Below are 21,817 nucleotides of genomic sequence, written 5' to 3'. Positions count from 1 at the left end.
TTAAGGTTTGTATTGTACAACCTAAAGCAAAGATGTATCTTCAGTTTGAATCAAGCAAACTAAGCACTACTTGGGGTTATCTTAGTGCAATAGGTTTATGTGTTACAACCTTTCGGATGATATCTTTGATGAGTGGATTCTTCCTCATACCTGATGCTACGTTTGATGAGTATGTGTTGGTGCTGTGCCTCTCTTTGGCGGCTTCCTTTCCATTTCAGGAGTTTCCGAGTTATGCACTCCTCCTGCATTAGTTTGGTTGTGAGCTCATGATTGTGATGTCTAATTGAAATGTTCAGAGGATACCATCTGGTATTGTTTTCCATTGTCCGTTTCAACAATTTGGTCTTGTGTGGCAGATGGTATATAGAGTTAGCAGCAGACCGAAAGGACGCTTTCTAGGTGATTTTACTAAATAGTATTAAGCAACTTATATCTTCCATGTGACGAAACAAAAGTCAGTAGGTATGATTATCTTGTGGTTTTTTGTCTCAGGATTTTTGTGAAGGAGAAGGTCCATAATAGAAAAAAGGCTAACCACGAGGTATTTTATTGGAAGCAACTTTTTTTGTTACAATCACTGTGATGTCTCCTTGTATGCATGTAAGGCATTGTTACAACTTTTGTCTTCTAGGCAAGGGAATCACGGAAGAAAGCCTTTATCATGACTTGGTGAAGTACCTTCTGATGGTTAGGAATAAAGACAAAGGAACCAAGGGTTGACAGTGAGCTCATTTATGCATACGCAAAGATTGATAGGTTGGGTGAGGTCGGGGAGTTCTTCCTAATGCCTAATGTTGCTAATCTTCCGAATGTTGGTGACCGCTTGTATGATGAAGGCCTGTATGAGGCTGCAAAGATTATACTTGCCTTTATTTCTAACTGGGCCAAGTTTGCTAGCACACTCGTCAAGCTTAAGCAGTTCCAAGCTGCTGTTGATGCAGCAAGAAAAGCAAACAGCTCAAAGACATGGAAGGAAGTTTGCTTTGCTTGTGTTGATGCAGAAGAGTTCCGCTTAGCTCAAATATGTGGCCTCAACATTATCATTCAGGTTGGATATTGTACTCTTAAGTTAGTTTTTGTTTGAAAATTTAGAACGCCTTATTTGCTTCATTAATACTTGACGGGGTCCTAGCTTCAACCATTTGAAAAGATTTTGGTCTTAAGTTATAGAAATGGTGCCTTCTGCTATATTTTTCCCATTTGCTGGCTTGCATAACCATTATTCATGCAAACTGTTATATTTTTCCTAGCACAAATTTTGTTGCTCAGTGTATATTTTGCCGCATCCTGTTATATTTTTCCCATTTGTTATATTTTTTCTCCAAATTTAGTGGTTTTGGAGACATTTGTAGGTGGATGACTTGGAGGAGGTCAGTGAACATTATTAAAATAGAGAATGCTTCAACGAACTTATATCTCTCATGGAGAGTGGTTTGGGATTGGAACCTGCTCATATGGGTGTCTTTACTGAGTTGGGTGTCCTATATGCTAGATACCACTATGAGAAGCTTATGGAGCATATCAAATTGTTTTCAACTTGCCTTAACATTCCTCTGCTGATTCGAGCTTGCGATGAACAAACCACCCTGAAAGGAACTCACATATTCATATATTCAGTACGACGAGTTTGATAATGCTGCCACGACCATCATGAATCATTCTCCAGGTGCATGGGACCACATGAAGTTCAAAGATGTTGCAGTCAAAGTTGCTTACTTTGAACTGTATTACAAAGCTGTACACTTCTACTTGGAAGAGCATCCTGATCTTATAAACGTTATATGCTTAACGTACTTGCACTTTGCGTGGACCATACACCTGTGGTTGAAATAATGCGAAAGGTTTGTAATTCTCCTGGAAAATGTTTCTATTCATATCACCAAGAATCAAAATCTCATTTCCGTATCTTGGTTCAGTTATCTGGGAAAACAAAAAATTTTGGGTATGTTTTACAAATGTTTGGGAGACGGAGCTGGAAAATAATAATAATAATGTCAAAAAATTGTGAATGTTTGAAAATGTCATTGTTGTATATTTATAACAGGTGGCACCAAGTTTTAGGTATGTCTCGTAGTAGTAGAATTTCGACATGTTTTGGTGTGGTTTCTATGCGTTGGTCGAAATGTTGGAATACGGACTCTACTGTAGGCGGACAAATTCAAGTAGTGCTTTGTACAGCACTGGAGTGCGGCGGCTTCACGTGTCTCTTGAACGTAACCCTAATTTGCCAAAGAAATCCTTATCTTGCAAAACAGACAAGGAGTGAGTGCACCTTTGCCTCTCGTGGCAAAGGCCCTCCGATGCCTTTGTTAGTCTTTCGTACTAGTGATCAAACCCTAATTATCAGTAGGAAAGTAAATAGAGTGCAGTGTATTGCGTACCTTTTACCTCTAGGTTTACCTCTTATTTATAGATTTGCGTATGCTTGCTGGCCAAGCATCCGTGTTGCCCTAGGATTCCTAACTCGTATAGGAATCCCAGGATATCAAGGATTCTCGTTTCCTTTATCGGTTCATTACCTTAATCCTTGTAGGACTCTTTTCCATATCAAGCCGAACATCCCATATTCGTTGGGTATCTTTCTTAGATCCTATATTCTTGGGATCTCATCCTTTAACGGAATATCAGTGATTCTGGACCCTTCGAGAATGTTCCCTCAAATAGGACTTCTCTCTCTGTTCGGCCATCTCATGGCCGAACAGACGGCCTGGACCAGTTACTTCACGTGTTACCGGTCCTAAGAAAACAATTTGAACCATATCCTTTCTAAGGAGCTCTCTTCTTGTTCGGCTCTCTCTTGCCGAACAAGTTCCTATGAACAGTGGCATCTCATGTCATGTTCCTTGGATTTGGTCCTAATAACGTCTCATGTTATTGCACCGAGAATCGTACAACCTCTCTGGACCATTGACTTCTCATATCACTGGTCCACAGCGCGTTGACCCCTTTTTTGATCGTGCTCGGGCTTATTTTGTACCTGTTCGGGAATACCTCCCTACAATTGCTCCCCAGCTTTGCTCGTTTATATTTTACTCAGATGACGAGTAAAGCTTTTTACCGAACAAATTCACTTTGTTTCTGCACCCTATTTCACATATTGGTGCAATGTTGCATCACGTTGCTAAGAAAAAACCATCTTTTCTCGTGGCCGTCACAGGCTTTTAGCCCTAACCTTTACACGCGTCGACCATCGTATTGCGTTTCATTAAATACGAACAGACGTGTTTATGGGAAAACGGAACGCTCAAAACGGCGTCTGGGGTGACGTTTCACGTACGCCACCTACTTTTAGGGTATTTTTGGGTTTTCGTCCCATTTTTTAAAAAACCCCAATCTCTCTCTTAGACTCCTTCTACAGGAAACAAACGGTTCAAGCTCTTCCCCGCCATTGAAGCTCTGTTCATCGTCTCAAGGCCTCTTCTTTTCTGCTCTCTAGGGATTCCATCGACTATTCTCGTAAGTCATCACGTCTTCTTCTTACAACTCCCTTTCTCTAGTGGATTGTTTACAATCTCGTTTTAGGGTTTTATCGTCCTCTTTCTTTATACTTCAAAGAACCCCAAAAGTTTTTCTGGTAATGGGGAGATTCCGTAGACACTGTAATACTCCTCAAACCATGGCAAGTTTTAGATCTCGATATGGGATTCCTGACAACGTAGCTACTGTTTTGGCTCCTGAGGATGCCATTCGCGAAAGCTTCGATTTCGACACACTTCACATTCCAGTAGTAGCCGTCGTCGAAGGCGGAGTTAGATTCCCCTTAGCCCCTCTACTCCGCCAAGTTTTAGCGTATTACAGGCTTTCGCCAATGCAGGTTTCTGCTAATTTCTTCCGAGTAGTTATGGGTATAAATACCCTAAACCAAATGTTAGGGACTTCTCTAGGCTTGTATGATATCCATCATCTATATAGCATTTCCAGAACTGGGGACGCCCTTACGTATTATTTAAAGAGTAGGGATTCTAGAAAGAAGCTCGTTCTCGAACTCCCTGACTCTGCTCGAGGGGATGATGACGACTTTCTGATCGTTACGGGCAACTTCGAACCCAGAGACGAGGACGACCAAGTGATTGGTTTTCATGCCCCTCACATATTCGGGAGCCCACGTTAGTGCTCTCCCTTAATTTCATTTGTTTTGTCCTATTTCATAGGAAAAGCTTTTTCGTGCTTCTAATTGCTTATGCTTTGTTTCAGCATCAAATATTAACCGTGGTTATAACATTATAACCCCACAAGTTCACGTAGCTGATATCAGACGAGCACTCGCATTCAACGGTGAAGGGACATACCTTGCAGGCCGAGCAAGAGCAGCTCAAGTACTTCTCAGCTACAAAGCTTCATACGGTGGGTTTATTGATCGGCGAACCCGAGCAGCTGATAACCCTGCAGTAGCTGGTCCTTCAAGACCAGTTCCCGAACAAGAAGAAAGGCGTTCTCGGACACCTCCGATCCCTGACGAACCAATCCCTCTTGCTGAGGAAACTTCTAGTCCCTCATCCAATTCGTCTTCCAGTGATCATACCCTCTCAACTTCAGAGATGAACCGGCCAATTGACCTGGGCAGCCTCCTCACCATTCGTGGTCGAGGTCGTGGTCGGGGACAAAATGTTCAAGGTCGTGGTCGTCGTCCCCAAACTCAAACAAGTGCTCCCCCAGGATTTTCTCTTGAAGAGATTGAAGCCCTTCACCGTGAAAAACGTCAACGAGTGGAGGAAACCCAAGAAAGACCTCCAACATCCTCTTCATCTCCTGCTCCTGTCTGGGCTCCTACATTCTCGCACGGGAGCCGTGCTATCACTGCTCGGGACAGTGTTGAGTCAGAAGGCACTGCCCTTGCCCTGTCTCAAGCCTTTCTACTGCCAGGAGATATGCAGAAGGAGGTGGCAAGCTCTCCTGACAACCTTCTGAGCTCATTCATGTCTCACAATGCCAAGGTGAAATTTTGCTTTATAAACCATAGTATACCATTTCGTTTGCTTAATTGTGTTGAATGTTTCCAGGTGATGCAAAAAATGGTGGCCATGGCTCAAAAACTTAGCCAATCTGAGCCCCAACGTGCCAAATTGGTCGGTGAGAACAACAAGCTTCAACGCACCATCATCAGGCTTGAGAGAGAAAGAAACCAAGCTTTGGGAGAAGCTGATGGACTTAAAGGACAACTGAAGGGAGCTGAGGATAGCTTACATCAAACTCTGAAAGAATTGGAAGCGAGCCAGACGGAAGCCAAAGCTGCTCTAGAGAAGGGGTATAATGAAGGAATCAAGGTGGCCACGGAAAGCTACACAAGCCAAATGCCTGGGATACAAGACCAAGTCTGGGTGGCCTCTTGGACAGCTTGCCTTGCCAAAGCTGAGATTCCTGAATCATCTCCTCTCTGGACCAACATTGAACTACCCAGTGCTGCTGGTCAGGAGGAAGATATTGCAGAGGAATTGATTGATGAGCAGGTGGTGAACGTGTCTGCTGAGCAACCTGTTTCTGTAGTGGAGCCTCAGATTGATATGACCAATCTTGGCCAAAAGGAAGCCAGTGATGGTCAACGTGGAGATGAAAATACCACTGATGATGTGATTGCACCAGCAGCTCCTGTAATTGCTCCTTCTTCTGTGCAAGATCTTACTGAAGATGAATGAGCTCTGCCTTTCTGTATATCTGTGTTTGGAATTATTCCTGTTAAGATACTTGTTCCACAGCACAATTCTATCATGGGTGGTTTCGAAATGTTTAAGTATTTCGTTCTTTAAATCGGCTAAAGTGTCACGTACTTTATGCATATATTCGTATGCTTTCCAAGTTTGTGCATATCTTCATACTGTGGACTGTTTGTGCATATACTCGTATGCTGTAAAGTTTCACGTACTTTATGCATATATTCGTATGCAGTTTTAAGGTTCTGTTTTTAATTTCCACACAAGTGTTCTCACACTTTAAGTTTCACGTACTTTGGAACTTCATACAAGTGTTTCGTACTTGCGTTCTGTTTAAGTATCACGTACTGAAATGGATATCTCATACCCTGCTCCCCAATACGAATGAGGGAAAACAAATGTCGGAATTCGTATTTAAAACAAATACCAAGAGAACAGCAGTTTATACTAAGAGAATAACTTCATTCAAAAACTGTGAAACCCAAGAGGGCGTTACTCGTACCCCTTGTAGCTAAAATAACTAAACTGAAACACAAGAGAGTTTTTCGCAACCCTCACACAATCACGATGTGCATAAAGAAAATTTGTTCATATAAAAAACTTTCTTAGATTATGGACATTCCAAGGTCTTGGCACTGGGTTCCCATCCAAGTCTGCCAATCGATAAGCCCCAATGCCTGCGATTTCTGTAACCCGATATGGGCCTTCCCAATTTGCCCCTAGCTTTCCCTCATTAGCTACTTTAGTATTACCGAGCACTTTTCGTAGCACAAGGTCTCCAACACCAAACTCTCGTGGGTGTACATTCTTGTTATAACTGTTGATGAGCTGCTCTTGGTATGAGGCCAAGTGCACCAAGGCCCGTTCTCGTCGTTCCTCGGCAAAGTCTAACTCAATCTTCAAGGCTCTGTCATTTCCTCCACTTTCAACCAAAGTGGTCCTGTTGGTCGGCAGACCTATTTCTAATGGAATAACAGCCTCTGTTCCATATGCTAATGAATAGGGGGTCTCTCCCGTAGACCTCCTAGGCGTTGTTCGGTATGCCCATAGGACCAATGGCAATTCATCGGGCCATTTCCCCTTTGCTTTATCCAAACGTTTCTTAATCCCATCAAGGATTGTTTTGTTTGAAGCCTCTGCTTGTCCGTTGCTTTGAGGGTAAGCTGGAGTCGAATAAAAATTTCTTATCCCATACTGGGCACAGAAAGTTTTGAATTTCTTCTGAAATTGCGACCCATTGTCTGTAATCAACGAATAGGGTACCCCAAAGCGAGTTATGATGCTTTTCCACACAAACCTTTCTATCATAGGTTCAGTAATCTTGGCCAACGGCTCAGCCTCAATCCACTTAGTGAAGTAATCTGTTGCAACTAATAGGAATTTTTGATTCCCAGTTGCCTTGTGTAGTGGACCCACTATGTCCATTCCCCATTGAGCAAACGGCCAGGGACTTGTCAGCGGCACCAGGTCCTTGGCTGGTGTTCGAATCATTGGTGAAAATTTCTGACACTTCTCACAAATTTTTACGTACACCTTAGCATCTTCTTGCATGTACGGCCACCAATACCCTTGGGTGATTGCTCGGTGGGCTATGGACCGACCACCAGCATGGCTTCCACAAGTTCCCTCGTGAATTTCGTGGAGGAACTTTTGCACCATCTCAGGATGCACACAAAGCAAGTAGGGTCCTGTAAAAGACTTCCTATATAGTTTTCCCTCTGGGGATAACCAGAACCGAGCAGATTTTGTCCTGATTTTATGTGCCTCCTTTTTGTCCAAAGGGAGTACTTCATCTCATAAAAACTCCACTATTGGGTCCATCCAACTTGGTCCTTGGTTCACGTCCAAGACCATCTCTACACTTCTGCCAATGCTCGGCTCAGTTAAATACTCTACGGCTATTTTTCTTTTAAACTCAGATGGCACAGCTGCAGCTAACCATGCCAATGAATCTGCATGAGCATTCTTTCCAGAACTTATCTGTTCAATATACACCCTTTTGAAGGTATCGAGCAGATCTCTGGTCACCTGTACATATGCCGCCATCTTCTCGCTCCGGGTTTCATATTGCCCGGACAGTTGATGGACTACGAGCTGTGAATCAGAATACACCCTAACTCGTTCAGCTTTTAGGGTTTTTGCACTTCTCAAACCAGCTAAAAGCGCCTCATACTCTGCCACATTATTTGATGCATTGAACCCTAGCCGAACAGATAATTCTAACATTGACCCTTCAGGGGGTAAAAGCACAACTCCAATTCCTGAACCGGTGTTGCAAGCTGACCCATCAACAAACAGCTTCCATTCCAGGGGATCTTGTTCGGCTAATGCCTGTTTCTTCGTTACAGGAGACTTTGCTTCACACTCCTTTCTCGTAGGAGGCAGAGGTGCAACCGCAGGTGAGAATTCTGCCACAAAATCCGCCAACACCTGGCCTTTGATTGCTGTGCGCGGCTGATAGTCGATGTCATATTGGCTCAACTCAACGGACCAAGTTGAGATCCTTCCCGAGAAATCTGCCTTTCGGAGCAATGATTTTAATGGGAACTCAGTGTAAACCACAACTTTATGGCTCTGGAAATAATGTGGCAATTTTCTAGTTGCTGTCCTTAGTGCTAGGACCAATTTCTCGAGGGGCAAATACCTTGTTTCGGCATCTAACAAAGTTTTGCTCACATAATAGACTGGGATTTGCTCGGATCCCTTATCCCTAAAAGTACTGCACTTACAGCATGCTCAGAAACAGCTAAATATAAAATCAGAGACTCACCTGTTTCTGGAGTCGAAAGAAGGGGAGGAGAGGCCAAATATCCCTTTAGATCCTGAAAGGCTTGTTTACATTCTGCTCCCCATTCGAACCCTTCCCTTTTCTTTAACAGCTGAAAGAAAGGTCTGCACTTGTCACTTGATCGGCTAATAAATCGATTAAGAGCTGCTGCCATCCCAGTTAATCGTTGGACTTCTTTCGTTGTCCGAGGACTTTCCAGATTTTGTAAGGCCTTTATCTGGTCGGGATTTGCCTCTATTCCCCTTAGAGTTACAAGATGGCCCAAAAACTTTCCAGAGCCGACTCCAAACGCACACTTCGAGGTGTTGAGTTTCAACTTGTATTTCCTCAAAATCTCGAAAGCTTCTCTCAAATCTGCAATATGGCCTTGCCCAGATTTACTCTTTACCACCATGTCATCTATGTAGACCTCCATAGTTTTGCCAAGCAATTTTCTAAACATGATGGTCGCCAGTCTCTGATACGTTGCCCCTGCATTCTTCAATCCAAAAGGCATGACATTATAACAGTACAACCCTCGTGGTGTAATAAAAGACGTCTTCTCCTGATCTGGCCTAAACATTGCAATTTGATGGTATCCTCGATATGGATCGAGAAAACTCATCCGTCCATATCCTGCTGTTGCATCCACCAACTGGTCAATCCTTGGAAGAGGAAAACTGTCTTTAGGACACGCCTTGTTTAAATCTGTGAAGTCAACACATACACGCCATTTTCCGTTCTTTTTCTTGACGACAACAGTATTTGATAGCCACTCTGGATAATAAACTTCCCTTATTGCCTTGGCTTCCAACAAGTGATCTACTTCTTCAATTACAGCGTCAACGTGCTGTACGGCTGCCCTTCGTTTCTTTTGAATGACCGGTTTATGCTGTGGATCTATATTCAAGTGATGGCAGATAACATCTGCATTCACCCCAGGCATCTCCTCTGGTGTCCAAGCAAATACATCGACATAGGTTTTCAACAAACTAATCAGTTCATTCTCTTCCTCTTCTGGCAGTGATTCCCCAATTAGAAAATACTTATCTGGATCAGTCTCGTTGATTGGTGTTTTCTTCAAATCCTCAACTACCCTCTCGGTTGGGTCTTTTCCAATATCCTCAATGGTCGGCAGATCCGGAATTTCCACAGTATTAACATGGTGGGCATTATGGACTCTTTTTATGATGGATACCAAACATTGTTGAGCTATCTTTTGGTTACCTTTGATGTGCTCAATCCCATTAGACCCTGGGAACTTTACCATCTGATGGAAAGTTGAAGAGACTGCCCTCATCTTGTGCAACCATGTCCTTCCTATAATCACGTTATAGGAAGACGGTACATCCACCACTAAGAAGTCGGTTCGTAGCACCACTGTCCCAGCCCGAACAGGCAGAGTTACCTTGCCTAATGGCCAAACTGCTCCTGCTCCAAATCCGACCAGTGGAGTTGCTGATTGTACCAAATCTTCTTGTGTGAGCCCCAGTTTCTTGAACGCATCATAGTATAGCACTTCGGTGCAACTCCCTGAATCCACCAGGATTCTCTCCATATCATATTCCCCAACTCGTAGGGTTATGACCAAAGCATCATTGTGAGGTACCTGGACTCCTCCCAGATCTTCATCAGTAAAAACTATGCCCTCGTTGCTTGCCCCTTCGTTGCGACCTCTTTTCTTCCCCAACTGCATTACATGCTGGTCATGTTTCACTCGTCTCTGAAGCAATCTCACCTCATTTCTCGTATAGGGTTCGGCCAATCCATGTATCATATGGATTATCCCTTTTGGATTCTGTTCGTAATCCAATTTCATTGCCTTGTCTTTATCCTTGGAATCCTCTTGGATAAATTCTTTGAGGTAACCTCGTGAGACCAAATCATCAAGATGTCTTTTAAACATCTCACAGTCCTCTGTCATGTGACCCCAATCCTTATGGTAACTGCAGTGTTGGTTCGTAGCACGTTTTGCATCTTTATTCCCACCAAGAGTTGGGGGCCATTTGAAGTATGGTTGATTCTTTATTCGATAAAGAATCCTGTAAATGGGCTCTTTCCAAACCGTGTTTATTGAAAAGAATGACTTGGGATCCGGGGCTTGTTTATCCTTGTACTGCTCTTTCTTCGCCTGCCCATAATCTTTCCTTTCACGATAGGTTTTGGGCTCTGGCTTGTCAGCTTTCTTTGTAGGCCCCTTTACTTGCTCGGCGGCCAACTTTCCATCCTCTCGTAGGATGTCATCCTCGTTCCTGGCATGCTGCTCAATCCTCTCCATTAATTTTGCCAATGTCTGCACGGGACTCATGTTTAGAGACTTACGCAGTTCCCCCCGAACAGGTAAACCCGTTTTGAACGTGGCTATTGCGTACTCTTCACTACATCCTTCAATTTCGTTGAAGGTTTCCCAGTACTTCTTTGCATAAGTCCTGATCGGCTCGTCCTCTCCTTGTTTCATAAAAGAAAGACTCTCAAAGGTTTTGGGAGCTTTCCTGCTCGTCAAGAACCGTGCAGTGAATTTCTCGGCCAATTGTACCCATGTTCGGATGGAGCGCGAGCCCAATTTGTGGAACCAGGACAGAGCAACCTTTCCCAAACTCGACGGGAACATCTTGCACATGATTGCATCATCCCCTTCATGCATAAACATTGCTTGCTGGTAATGCTGTATATGGGCCACGGGATCAGCATCTGTCTCATAGAGGATGAATGTCCCGTGCTTTACCCTGGTCGGCAATCTAGCCTCCTGTAACTTTTTTGCAAAAGGGGAGGATGCTATATTCTGCAGTGCTTTCCGTGCTGCTTCCCGTGCAGTCATGGCTTCATCCTCTGGTCCTTTCTTGGATCTAGTTCGTTCCCAATCGGAATCAGGTCTCTCGTACCTGTCCCTATGATGTTTTCTACTCCCTTCTTCTTCGGGGGTAGAACTCCGACCTCTGCTTCTCCTCTTTCTTGGAGATACCCTCCTTCGCTCGGGTGTTCGGATCCTGCTCCTCCCTTTTCGTGGAGAAGTTTTATGTCGCCTCGGGGTCAGACTTCTGCTTCTGCTCCTCCTTCCTCGTGAAGGAGCCTTTTGGTACTGTACCAAAGCGTATTCACTGCCTCTAGAATTTCTTCGAGATAGTCCAGAGTCCTCCGGATGTTCTCTGATTCTCTCTAGTTCTCTGATTTCATGTTCTCGTTTTTTGATCAAACGAGCATACTCCTCAATTTCTTGTCTCTTCTTATCAAGAACGTCTTCGCTATGGTATACACTTTTGGAGTGTGCAATCGATTCATCCCCTTGATGGGATTTAGTCCTTCTCGTGGACTTCGATGCCGTCTCTCCATCTCTATTTCTGGAGTTGCCGTGGATAGTAAGGGGGTGGCCCTTACTCGTGGTCCTTTTGTGTCCTCCTTCGGGCTTTCTCGGAGCCCCGGGTGGAGACTTATCCCCTCCTCCAATTAACACATCCTTTGGGTCGTGTGGCGTTGCTGGCTCTACTTCCACCATGGTCGTATTTCAAAGGGAACTCTTTCGTTCCCACAGATGGCGCCAATTGTAGGCGGACAAATTCAAGTAGTGCTTTGTACAGCACTGGAGTGCGGCGGCTTCACGTGTCTCTTGAACGTAACCCTAATTTGCCAAAGAAATCCTTATCCTGCAAAACAGACAAGGAGTGAGTGCACCTTTGCCTCTCGTGGCAAAGGCCCTCCGATGCCTTTGTTAGTCTTTCGTACTAGTGATCAAACCCTAATTATCAGTAGGAAAGCAAATAGAGTGCAGTGTATTGCGTACCTTTTACCTCTAGGTTTACCTCTTATTTATAGATTTGCGTATGCTTGCTGGCCAAGCATCCGTGTTGCCCTAGGATTCCTAACTCGTATAGGAATCCCAGGATATCAAGGATTCTCGTTTCCTTTATCGGTTCATTACCTTAATCCTTGTAGGACTCTTTTCCATATCAAGCCGAACATCCCATATTCGTTGGGTATCTTTCTTAGATCCTATATTTTTGGGATCTCATCCTTTAACGGAATATCAGTGATTCTGGACCCTTCGAGAATGTTCCCTCAAATAGGACTTCTCTCTCTGTTCGGCCATCTCATGGCCAAACAGACGGCCTGGACCAGTTACTTCACGTGTTACCGGTCCTAAGAAAACAATTTGAACCATATCCTTTCTAAGGAGCTCTCTTCTTGTTCGGCTCTCTCTTGCCGAACAAGTTCCTATGAACAGTGGCATCTCATGTCATGTTCCTTGGATTTGGTCCTAATAACGTCTCATGTTATTGCACCGAGAATCGTACAACCTCTCTGGACCATTGACTTCTCATATCACTGGTCCACAGCGCGTTGACCCCTTTTTTGATCGTGCTCGGGCTTATTTTGTACCTGTTTGGGAATACCTCCCTACATCTACCAATTTTTCATGTGCCTCCAAGTAAAAAGAATTGTTTCGGCTGGTTTGAAGGAAACGCTTCAAATTTTCTTTCCTTGTGTATCATTTCCAGGTGCTTGAGTACATGGTGCATCTCTTTGGAGCCTGCTATTTCTGTGCTGGATAATTCCACCTGTTGGCGTTTCAGGCTGGTCACTTGCTTCTTGTGAAGCCATACATGGTCGCCTATGTAGCACGGACACTTCGTCAGAGGTCACATATCGGTGTCGAACACTTGTCGGACACTGACACTCTCCGGACACAATCCGGACACGTGTCCGACACTCATTTCCAAGTGTCCTAGTTTTTTTATCAATGTTTTCCATTGGGACACTCCGGGGACACTTTAAAATGCTCCGGACTCTCAGACACTTGAAAAATAAGTCGAGTTGATAAAAAAAAAAATAGTAGGATCTAATTAAAACTTAGAGAAGTCATATTTTTTGGGTGACAGATGATGGTTTGTTGGTTAAAAGGCACACAAATGATCAAATGCTTTTAGTCGAAATACTTTTATGAATGATATGATGATGGTTATAATGTAATGTATATGTGGTGTTGCATATTTACAATTAGTACCTTAATTGTTTTACTTTTTCTTCATGTGATAGTATACATATATGCTTTTAAAATTGTGTTGTGTCCTCCATTTTTTTTTTAAATTCGCGTGTCAGAGTGTCAGTGTCGGTGCTACATAGATGGTCGCTGTTCAGAGCAACAATGTGACTGCTGTGAATGATGCTCTTAATGAGATTTTTGTGGAGGAAGAAGACTGTCAGATTGCAAGAATCAATTGACTTGCATGATAGCTTTAATCAGATTGGACTGGCACAAAAGGTAGTTGCAACTCTTTGTAACTTATGCTTCTTCGCTGTTTGTGAAGTCTGATTTCGCAGACCTATGTGGCTTTGTTTGAGCAGATTGAGAAGCACGAGCGTTTGGAGATGAGGTGTGTTGCTGCCTATATTTACAGAAAAGCTGGTATGTGGAAGCCAGTCTACTGCATTATCAAAGAAAGAAAAGACAATCACCACAAAGATTCCATGGAGATTGCCTCACAATTTGGGGATCACGAACTTGCTGAGGGGTTGCTTGTTTACTTCATTGAACAGGTATGAACCTTGATGCAGACTCCCTTGTTACCGTAGCGGCATGCGTAGAAGCTCCGCTTTTGTTAAGTTCGTGTATTACATTGGCGCCTAAGCTGTATTTTTCAACTCCATGATTGACATGGCAAGCCTAAATCATGATCAGGCTTAGTTTACTATGAGGCATTTTTGTTCCTTATTGGGAAGCAATTCTCTGAGTTACTTAGGGGGAATATGAAAATAGAGATACTGGCAAATACTATTATATTTTTCCTGAAAGTTCATGACGAATTGTAATGAACATTCTAATTTCATTGGTGGACATTATTTACCTGTGGAAAACTTTTGGGAAAATTTTAAAATGATCCCTTAACTTTCACCCAAATGTCCCATATGCACCTAAACTTCACTTTATTTCAATTAAACTCCCATAGTTTACAATACCCCTTAAATTGGGCACCCAGTGTTATATTCCGTTAACTTTCCAATGGGGATTGTTTGCTGGGCATATTTTGACACTAAATCAGCCCACCATCACATTCCTGCTCTTATCTCTATCATGCCCGATTCCCTCTCTCATCTCAACAAAACCGAACCCACCTTCCTTCTTGGCGTCAACCCTTGGAAGAAATCCCAGCTCTCTGATTTTGCCTCTGCACGCGGCCATCAGAATTCCTCTATTACCATCGACGCCGAGAGCTAAAATCCAGTAACAACCTTCAGAATATGTAAATTTTACTTTCATAAACACAAACACTTGGAGTTGAAATCTTTCAGACCCATGGGCGACCATCAAAAGGTAACCTATGGAATTGTTCTTGGTCAGCTTCCTGAATGGAATTGGTTGTTGAATTTGGTTTGTCATAACAATATTTTGGTTATGTTCAGAATTCTTCCATGTGAATACAGACATAGATACATCTATACACAATCATCTATATCCTATTGTTATGTATGCATCCACCCAATGATTATGTTAGGATTTTCTGGAATCCGATTGAAGTAAGAGGAAAACGGTGGATGTTGTTATCAAATTGCAAAGATTAATTACCAGGAAATATTTTTGCAGAGATGAACCTAGAATAGGGGAAAGAGAATGTGCGTGGGTTTTAACCAAGGGTTGAAATCTTTCTATGGACACATGGAAGCTTTAGAAAATTGGGGATGAAAGATAGGGACAACAAATGTAGATACATGATCCCAAGCCTTGTTATGCCTCCTAATTATGCTTTCGAACATGGCACAACATTGTTTTGTACTTGTGTGTCATATCATCTGGTTTTGTAGTTAAGATTGACTATTTATTGATTATTTTCTTGATGAATTATCAACTATAAGTGATTTTTATGACTTTATGTGACCAATGTTTTGCTGGTGTGATGTATGCATTCATGCCATATCTTCTCTACGATGATTCCCAATAGCTCAATGGGTTTTAGACGTAGTGAGTATAGTGCACGTTCTTAAATACTGAAATTTTAGTTGTATCTTCCAAGTAGGTTCAGCTTTCTTCATCAAATCAAGAAATTACAAATGTATGCTCATGTGTAACATAACATCACATTTCAAATGTGCTCAAGATTGGCATTTAGAATAGTATCTTGATGCTTAACGTCCAAAGTTTCTCCTATATCCATCGCCCTATGCGCATTGTTGAAAAGAGAATACTTGTTCCGAATATCCTGAGAAGAAATAGCACTCCGTTAGGGGCATAGAGATTTGGTTTTATATTTCATGGCACAACCAAAAGTGAAAAGTGGATAACCAACATTTGTTAGATTGCCGTATAGCTCGATTTTCCTACATCAAATTATGTGAACCACTTATGCCTTTAAATTAGCCTTGGCATCATCATTTCCATATAGATCGAGAGAGAGAAAATTGATTTTGGCACTCCAGTTTTAGGCACTGGTATTCCAGTTTTTGTCTTAATCATGGGAGATTTCAAATCAAAAAGTGGAGTATTGACTAAAAGTGAAGTGCCAAAATCACATCCTTTTATGTATACACCCAAAAAAATAAGAAGATCTAACAAAAGAAGTATGGACATGCCCCATTAGGGGAAAAGAAATACAACTTGCAAATATGGGCAAAAGAAGTATGGACATGCGGGGGAGAGGGTAACTTTTACATTTACAACCAATTGCCGCTAGAGAATTATTGTTCTCTTCGGCACTTTCATTTTGTCGTCTCTCTCTCTCTCTCTCTCTCTCTCTCACACACACACACACACACACAACAAACCCCAAATCACCTTCCATCCTTCATCTTGCTTGGGTATTTTGTCTCTACATCAAGAAAACTTGGAGGGATCAAAGGATTCTCAAAAGCTTGTGGGCTCTCAATCATCAACATCATCTCACTCATCTCTCTTGGTGTGCTAACATTTGAGTAGAGTTTTCTACTAGCTACTTTAAAATGCAATTAGTGTGTTTGAGATTCAATTATTTTTTGTGTTTAAGTAGTATGTTGATCTATGGAAAAAGCCCTAATTTGAGTAATATGGTGTAAACCTGAAAATGTTACTTGTGGATTGAAATTGATGGAATTAATGTTAGATTGGGTGTACTAGGAACATTATACCTCAAGTAATTTGTGGTTCCGTAGATTGGGTTATGTTTATTTGGTTGATAATGGATACTAGTTTTGGGTACTTTGACAATTTGTTGGTATTTTGTGAAGAGCACATGTATTTTTTTATGTATATTTGATGTGGACTTATCTCTTGTTTGACCTAATTTATGAGTGAGGTTGATAATGTAAAGACACTTGAATATCTATACTTATTGTTCTTAATCTTTGAACAAGAGTTAAAGATTTGTGTTTGATACTGGTTGCTCGCATTCACTGGAAATTTGGGCTAGTGATCCATGTATTGGTGGTCGACTTGGCCACTTTATACTTGTTGTGTAGCCGGAACATATGGATAATGAGGCTATCCTTCGGTGTATAGTCCGTAAACCTGGGCGGGATAAGGTTCCCCATAGGCCTTTGGGTGCCCATAAATTTGGATGATTAGGACCAGATCAGTCGCCTAGGATTGGTACACAACTTTGATAAATTAGGCCATAGGTTTTATTTTATGTGCTCTTATTTTCTCCTACTTGAGTTTAATATTTTGATTTGTTTTACATTTGGATGATTTTGATTTCATCTTTTGTGGACTTGATTATATTCATTATAAATTGTGTCGAGCAAGTAGAATTTCCAATTTACTGGAATGGGGTATAAGGATGCAAGCATTCAAATTCTTAAACATGTTCACTTGCATCTTTTAGTTTCTAGTAGAATATATGTGGGCGATCATGCTCATCCCTACCTTATAGGTTCTACGAGGACGAACAGGCTTTGATGGACTTGGTGGTGGAACTAATTTATTTGTTATTGGAAGACTTATCTCTAATTTAGAGCCCTTAAAGGTTACATTTTGATTAAATGTATATTTTTGCTTGGGAATGTAATGGTAAGGCTATATTCTACTCTAGAAACAGGTTGAAGTTTCCTTTATGTGAATGGACACTAGAACTGGTATTTTTTGTTGGTGAAGTTAATGAGAACTTATGTAATGTTGTGATGCCTTGGCGGTAGATAGAAAACCTTGATGGAATTGGAAGTGGGTCCCAATCATGATATTGAAGGATGGGACCTTTTCTCGAAAAAAAAACTCTGGATCCTTAGATGTGAGGTCTGCCCGTCCGGCGGCGGTCCCTCAAAATCTTTTATTATGGCTGCCCCCCCCCCCTCTCGCGCCTTTTTCGAGAAAAATCCTCGTAGAAGGCTTTCATTTCCTTCTCGGTTTTTTCGTTCAGCTGCAAGAGTTCCCCTAAGGATGTTGATCATTGAGCCTGTTCTCACCGATGCCCAGGTGACGATTGACTAGATAAAGTACCTACACCTACAATTGTCAATAGTTATGGGTCAGGTTTCAACGACCGGGCGAGCTCATTGCCGAGTTCATGATATAAAAACTAGTGGAAGGCCGACGTGCGGCCACGTCGGTTCGTGCTCATTGGTTAGTGCTTATTCTAACAAATACTGGGACTCGAGGAATCGGTCGTGATTAAATGCTTGAAAATGGCAAAGAACATAGTTATGCGTGAATGACCTTGGCTTTGGTATGATTGATGTCTGACCAAACTTGTAATGGCAAATCTTGGAAGTACCATCAGTATTTCATACCATATATGTAAGGACATTGTTTTGTTGTACTCCCATATCTTTCCATTTATTGTATGTAATGCATCAGAGTAAGAAACACTGTGTTAATATTTATAGATGTCAATCATTGCAATTCGAAAGTATGTACTTTAGTTTTCTGTACTTGGTTGGAGGAAGTTACTCCATTTGCATACATGTATACTACATCCTGCGTTTTGCCCTTTTAGATACAACTAGGTATTGATTGTTCTTGGTTACAGATGAAGTATCAGAGAACATGGATTTAATAGCTAGATATATTTAGAAATGGCTTTTTATGTTTCTTGAAGTATCTGCTACTTCAAGAGCAGCGTGCATGAATGAAGTTTTAAAGCATTGCAAGTCTTTTTTTACCCTTGCCTGCCTTGTGTTTGTTTAATTGCTTGAATGACCTGCGAAACTCCAAGGGATAGCATGTGCTCTGATAACAAATCTTTCGAGCACAAGTCTGATAAGAAAAGATACACAACATGCGTAACAGTAGATACATGTCTGTCTTTCTGCTGCAAAAATTTACATTTATTGCCTTTGATAATGGAAGATAGAAAATTATGTGGTCTGATTTTGCAGGCTTATTTTGTGGGAGATAGTACATGGACTGTGTACACTGCACAGCAATCAGTACACTTAATCCTTCTGAAAGGTGAGGTCACAGGGAGAGGTTACAATGTTGCAGGTTCTATAGATAGATTATGGCAGGTAAATTTTTTTTTTTATGACCACAAGCATAATATAGCATGGCAGGTATGATCAAGAGGCAAAGGTTTGTCCGCCTTATGCTTGTTGAATTATCTAAACGAACCTACACACATAAGGTGAAGATAATTATTGAGTATGAGTTTAGGCATAAACAATAAGCTGTCTTTTGGGTATTGGTTTTAGATTAGGCAGGCTTAGTGTGGGGCTCCGATGAACGCGGCTTGCTTCCTTTGGAATTGTGGTTTGAGTGAGGGTGAGAGTGACTCCTAGCTTCCACCTAGCCTGCACAAGGAAGCACGACTAGAGACCACACCGGAGGAGCTCCGGAATGGCCCTCCGGTGTGTGGACGAGAAAATGTCCAGAGCAAGAAGGGAAGTACTAGGGTTTTTGTGGTGGAGAAGCATGTACCTCTCTAGGGCTGCCATCAAGGCGTATTTATAGAGTCTTCCTTGCTTGCTCTCCAAGTACGCACATGTGCCTTGCACGCGTCGGCCGACATCACTTTGACGTCAGGATTAGGATTTTGTAACCGTTTTGGTGATGAGCTGGCACACCCACGTGCTCTCATCCTTATCTGTTGCGTAACTGCTTGGAGTGGTGTTACACGTGTTACTCCAGGCTCGGTTAAGGATTTACTGGGGACTCAAAACCCCCCGAGCCATTGCCGCTCTCTGCAGCTCAGCGACAACGCTGAGCGTTACATCCTGCAAGGGATGTGTTTGTTCGATTATCTGTGTGACTGGCTCGGTGTCAGTCGTCCCTGATGAGCGTGCAACCCATCGTCAACACTGTCGGTGAGTCAGCGTGCTTCTTGTGTGGCTCGGATTAGCTTCGCCGTTGCTGAGCTTCGGAAGTCCGAAGGCCGCGGAAGGATGATTGTTGATACAATGGTCCGAGCCGTTTAGTTCGGCCTACTACACTTAGCTGCCTAGATTTGATGAAATAAGTGTACCATTTTGGTAAACTTGCAAGGTCAGCTACTGTTGCATTCCTCTATGTTCAGTCAATAGAATAAACATTGTACTAATGTGTATATAGACCTATGTCTTTGGAATTGTACAGCATGTTATTCAATCATCCTTAGGTGTCGTCTAAGTTTACCCAGTACAATTTGTTATTGTATTTGCAATTTCTGATTGAATTGTGGCTGATTGCAGTGGTTTTCGTTGTCCTTTTGGTTTGGTATTGAGATGGGCAAGGTGTACAATTGCAGGTTTAATGATGGAAAATGCATACTATATTGGCAAATTTTCAAGTACAATCAGTATTCCAACTTCCAGTTATCAGTCAGAACAAGGGAAACTATAGTGATGTCATATCTATAGTAAATTGCTGCAGCCAGAAACACAACAAAGACTTCACAAGGTTAGTTTTTATATGGTGGAAATTCATGATTTGAAAATAAGGAAAGCTTTATCAAGATGTCGGCAACAACGTGGGGTAAGATTCAGTGTGTTGGGCTGAATTTCATAGTTGGAATGATCATAGTTGTAGAGGATCTTGCCACTTTATGGAACTGGAAAAGTTAATCCCCGACTACATATCAAAAATTGCGTGTTATTTGGTACCTAGATTGACATGTTATGTAGCAAAGGAACTTCATCGAATACCAAGGCAGTTTTCTACATCATTTGTATCTCTTCATGATACAAATGCTTCAAAAGTTAAACGTGACATTAGTAAAACCCAACAAAGAACTCCAACTTCGTTTGACACCTATAACCAGAACAAGGAATGAACCATTCATGCATTGCTATCCAGGCAAATATAAACCTAAGCTGCCTCCAGCATGGTGGCCTTTGATTGTTTTAAAATTTCAGTTATCATTCTTGCTCAGCCAGGGCTGTGTTTGCCTTTTTACAGTAAACTCTTGAGGGTGGGGACGCATAATGGGTGTCTAGTGTTGATGTGGGAGTGTGAGGGATAATAGGTGGCACATCATTGAATGCTTGTGTTGTGTGGATGGTCGTTGTAGGAGTGGATGGTGGTGGTCCAGTGGAGATGATTCCAATATAGTGGTAGAGTCGCGAAGGCGTAGTAGAGTTTAGGTAAGGTAAGAATTATGAAGAGGTGAGTAGGAATCCAAGTGGAATTATTTAGCCATTTAGAGGTGTATTTGAAATGCATTTCAGAAGACTGGATATATCAGGTAGAGTCATCATGGAGATGAAGTTTTTCCTATATTCTATGTATACATGTAATTATTCTGTGGTGATTTTCTAAACAATGCAGAATGATGCAAAGACTTTTTAAACCAAATAATTATATGTTTATCTAGGCATAGGATAGGCAAACATAAATGTTGATTATTCCGGAGATTCAAGACTTCACGCTATACTAAATAGCTAAACTGGCTACCATAAAGCAGTTCATAGATTGTTTCATCAATCTTACAAAATAACTACAGTGTGATTCAATTGACTGTGTGCCACACAATTGATCAGTCTCTTTATTGCTTGGTATGTTGCTAGATATCATCTAGGATATTTGGTAACCAGTTGAATGTGCCAGTTGAACGCACTCAAAAGTCTTGGTAAACATTTGAAGTCAAGTCTTTCTTCTTCTTCCCAAAAGCAACTGCGAGTGGAAGATTATCATCATCCATAAAACTGTTGTCAGTATCGTCCGTGAAGAGTTGCCAGCGGCTATTTTTCCGGGTGGAGCCTGTTTTGGAAGCAGAGCCACCTGCCTTTTCAGCACCGCTATTTGCCGTAATATTGCTGTCAAGATCATATTCGTGGATGGAAAACACGCAATTTGGGAGCCTACGATTCGGATAGTGGTAGGCTTTGACTCGCACAACATATTCTACACCTTTGGAGAGCTTTTCAATTGCAGCAGAGGACAGCAAACCCTACGTTTAGATATACAATTATATCGTCCCAAAGGCAAGTAATGTATGTTTACATTTTTAGCAACATTTGAAGCATAAGTTACCTGTTGCATATTTTCCTTTAGATAGTCAGCTGTTATGTCAAACATTCCTGCGGCTTTGCG

General features: G+C 42.0%; 1 pseudogene; it reads left to right on the top strand.

Annotated features, from left to right (window-relative positions):
- The first annotated feature begins 32 nt into the window (after nt 1-32).
- Nucleotides 33-21,569, top strand: LOC131309391 (clathrin heavy chain 2-like; annotated as a pseudogene).
- Nucleotides 21,570-21,817: the final 248 nt, after the last annotated feature.

Source organism: Rhododendron vialii, chromosome 12a (genome assembly GCF_030253575.1).
Source record: "Rhododendron vialii isolate Sample 1 chromosome 12a, ASM3025357v1".
NCBI classification, from domain to species: domain Eukaryota; kingdom Viridiplantae; phylum Streptophyta; class Magnoliopsida; order Ericales; family Ericaceae; genus Rhododendron; species Rhododendron vialii.
This window is presented reverse-complemented; position numbering and strand designations above follow the sequence as displayed.